Source organism: Gymnodraco acuticeps, unplaced genomic scaffold (genome assembly GCF_902827175.1).
Source record: "Gymnodraco acuticeps unplaced genomic scaffold, fGymAcu1.1, whole genome shotgun sequence".
Classification (NCBI taxonomy): Eukaryota; Metazoa; Chordata; class Actinopteri; order Perciformes; family Bathydraconidae; genus Gymnodraco; species Gymnodraco acuticeps.
This window is the reverse complement of record NW_022990313.1, coordinates 756,533-760,721: the sequence shown is the minus strand read 5'-3', so window position 1 is coordinate 760,721 and position 4,189 is coordinate 756,533. Positions and strand designations below refer to the sequence as shown.

Below are 4,189 nucleotides of genomic sequence, written 5' to 3'. Positions count from 1 at the left end.
ATGTCACTAATATTTGCATATCATTTGGTTCGAAAGCAACAGTCTGTTCTTTCATTCCAGTGGCTGATACAATCATGTTGTTGTGTATACTGTGTGTGTGTTTGAAAACAAAACAATTCTTATGTATCCCCCCTCCCTCTGTACCTCTAATGTTGACCTCTACAACAAACACCTGGAAAACCCTTCAGCTTATGCTAGATTAATGTTCATGGGCTTTAGCTCAGCTTTTAATACTATTCTTCCCCAAATGATGTTAAAAAAGCTCAAACAGATGGATGTGAACCCTTACTTGATCAGATGGTATCACTCCTTCCTAACTGAAAGACAGCAGCAGGTGAAAGTAAACTCAACCCTCTCTGACACACAGGTCATAAGCACAGGGGCACCACAAGGCTGCATTAGCTCTCCTCTTCTCTTCAGCACACACACAACCACATTATAAAGTGTTCTGATGACACAGCCATACTTAGTCTACTGACTAGAGACTCGGACATTTCTATGTATAAACTTGAGATTGAAGAGGTCGTGAAGTGGTGTGAGGCGCACAACCTGGTGTTACATGTTAAAAAAACAAAGGAAATGATCTTTGACCCCAAGTCAGTAGGTGATCACAGTCCTTATCAACAGGGAGGGAGTTGAGCAGGTTTCACGTTTTAAATATTTGGGGATTTATTTTGATGCTCAGTTAGGCTGGGCCCATCAGGTGGATCAGGTATGCTCAAAGATAAGCCAGCGCCTGCATTTTCTGCGTCGGCTCAGGGTTCATGGAGTGGATACATGTATCATGTTAATGTTCTACACGGCAGCAATTGAGTCTATTATTCGTTATGGCATCACAACATGGTTTGGTAACTTGTCAGTTAAAGGTGACATGTCATGATTTTCCGGTTATTACCCGTCCCCTTGTGTGTTATGAAGGTTTTTATGCATGTAAACAGTCTGCAAAGTCAAAACCCTCAAAGTACACCCTGTAGCGAGTAAACTCTAACACAGAAAATACCTCCCCCAAAAGCCTCGTTGGAGATTTCTCAGTTTCCATTGTTTACTTCCTGCCCCGCGTGACGTAGCTGCACCGCGTGACGTCACTTCCTCTGCCAGCCGACCATATTAAGTGTCGTAAAACCTGCTTCTTTTCAAAGCTCTATCCAGTCATGTCGCGGAGGGTCTGTTGCCTGTATTGTGTGGAGAAATCCACAATGTTTGCAGTACCAAGGCAGAACCACGACGAAGTCAGTCGTTGACATTCCTTTTTAACACTGTTCCAGCTGATTTACCAGCCGGTACTGTTGTGTGTGCGCGGCATTTCACGGACCAAAGCTTTAAAAACTTAACAATGTTTAGCTTCGGACTTGCAAAGCTGATATTGGAGGACGATGCTGTTCCTACTTTGTTTGGACCAGCGGGAGATTCGGGTACACAACCTGTAAGTATTCATTGTGGTTTGTGTATTTATTCTGTTTAAAACAAACAATGTATCTACCACGACTGTGTAAATGCTATGCTATGCTAATGCTACCGAGGTAAACACGAGGGCTAACGAGCATTCCCAGACCTCAACACCGATGTTAGCACATGGCCTTACATGTATCTCATAGCAGGAGAATGTCTGCAAACACACACGAAATACTCAGACAGTATACTCCGGGTGATTTAACCGTACGGTCAGTAATTACAGTTGCCGTTCGTGTATTCTACCGAGCTACCATTAATAAGCTAAGCTAGAAGCTCTAACCTAGAGATGTTATGAAAAACATTGTTTTCATGCCAGCTACAATGAATGACCGAACGTAGCAGACTAACTGTATAATATTGCAATTGTAAAAGTGTTGCTTTTATGAAATTGACTGTTTTCCTCGGATACAAAATTAATTGTATGAATACTATGTGTATCTTTCTTAGAGTACATCACAGCAGGAATACAATACCAACTGCTCCAGTACAGTCGGATGTCAAACAGACCGTCCACAGACTGTTTGTGTGGGAACTCAGAGGGTTGAGACACGGTCTGTGGGAACACAGACAGTGGAATGTAAAGTGTCCCCCATTTCTGTTGCTACACAGTTGGCCCGGGGAACACTGAAATCGGCACACGTGAGAAGCAAAGGTAGACTATAACACTGACAAATCACAGATACATTACCTTAATTGTGCTTTTATTACATGTACAGCACTTGGGCTCGACCAAAAATCTTTTTAAAATGTGCTCTATAAATAAAACCTTATTTGATATTATTGTATATCACAGAAATACTGTTATGTTGACTACAAGAAATACAGTGCTGTTTGTAGTTTGTACTTTTTTCATGAATTAATCTGTCAGATGTACACAAGTTGTTGGCCTTTTACAATGTATTAGTGTCTTATCTAATGTACATAGTATGTATGCACTTTTCCCTTTTTATTAACAGGCATCCAGGCCACGGTGTCTTTCAAAAGTGTTGGCACTAAAACTTCCACCTACACAGAAATCCCCTTGTCCTCTACACCAATAAAGGGCCCAGGATTGGGACCTAGCAAGAGACCTCGACTAGAGTTGGAGCAAGAACAAGGAGAGACTTCGATTGAATTTGAAGAGACTCTGGATTCGAGTTACCACCCTGATGATACTGTAGAAGAATCTGACGTATCGTAAGTTTGGTATATTTGGTACACATTACTATTACTGTTGTTCAGAGTTGACATCTAACATGTATTGTTAATTTTGTTTTGTTACATTAGACTTCAGACACGATCCACGCACAGTGACGCAAAGTACATTGTGTTTGAAAGCTGCCTCGGACAGCTGTTTGAAAAATGTCCGTTTTGTAAGACAGACTGTGATGTCCAAAAACGAAAAAATGGGACTTTTGTGGCGTTCAAACAGCGTTGTCCAAACTGCACTTACTTCAGACAATGGGAGAGCCAGCCCATCATTGGAATTACCCCGGTTGGCAACTTACAATTATCTGCTGCTACATACTTCACTGGTGCTTCCTTCTTCCAACTAAAAAAGGTATTTTACCATCTTACATCCATAGCATATGAAAAATGACAGAAGTGGACTTTTTCAAATACTTGTCCTGTTTTTCTATTTATTCATAGATATGCAGAGCCATGCAGTTGGAGATCTTCCAGTATGAGACCTTCAGGAGGCATGCTAGGCATTATCTGGAGCCTGCTATTATCCACAAGTGGAAAACTGATCAGCTGAAGATTTTCTAGCAACTACACCACCAGGGGAGACCAAATCTGTACAATGAAAGAATAAAAGAGAAATGAATAAGTGTATATAATTAATTATTATATGAATGTTATATTTTTCAGTGTACGTGGGTGAGCTGATGAGGCTGGTGTTTGAAGAAGTCTTTGAGGACCCAACAACACCCTTTGTGGAGGAGATGAATAAAATCAACATCCCAAAGGACCTGTCCACTCAATTTGACAGGCCCTCAAAGGAGGAAGTGGTAGCCCGCCATGTCTCACGTTTTAGTCTAGGGGCGGTCGGAAGCCCACGTACTGTCCAGCCAGATCAGGGAACTCCTGGCGTATCCGGCGGACCACACACGACGGGATGACCACTCTGATTCCTCGTCCCAAAAAGCCCCAGCACCAGATGCCTAAAACGCCTATAAGAGGAGGAATGGATGATAACATATATGTGCTGTCCTGTTTTTCACCCTTACCCTCTGGCTGCTTGAACAACTGAATTTCCCCACAGGGATTAATAAAGGTCCATCTTATCTCATACAGTGTGTAATGTACACATGATCAATTTGTACATTTATCAAAATAAAGTTTGATGGAACTACTTGATAGCCTTTCTTCCCTGAATTATTTGCTCCTAGATCATTCATATATAGCAAACCATTATTTGATTTTTCATCTAATCCAGTAGTAGTTTATTATAGCTAAAAATAACTTACTCTTCTTCAGTTCTACGCCTCAAAGGTCCATAATCAAACCGATAAATATTGTGGAGGTTCTGCAGGGTGTAGGGATTGAGGCAGTTTGGTTCTAGTCCGGGGTGGTCAACCATGCACACAATGGGTTCTGGGACTTGGTGCATTCGTGTTAAAAGGATAAGATATTTGTAACATAATACGTTTAGCAATTAAATCCAACTATGGCGAGGTTTACAAAATAAACATTCAATTACTATAGAATAAATAAAAGGGCATATAGTCTATTGACTTGACAAGTATGTATGGTG

At 41.2% G+C, this 4,189-nt stretch overlaps 1 long non-coding RNA gene across 1 annotated transcript; it reads left to right on the top strand.

The window, feature by feature from the left end:
- The first annotated feature begins 946 nt into the window (after window positions 1-946).
- On the top strand, window positions 947-2,541 carry LOC117550482. Its single transcript, XR_004569655.1, has 3 exons — window positions 947-1,423; window positions 1,900-2,104; window positions 2,409-2,541. It is a non-coding gene; the product is annotated as an uncharacterized LOC117550482 (long non-coding RNA).
- Window positions 2,542-4,189: the final 1,648 nt, after the last annotated feature.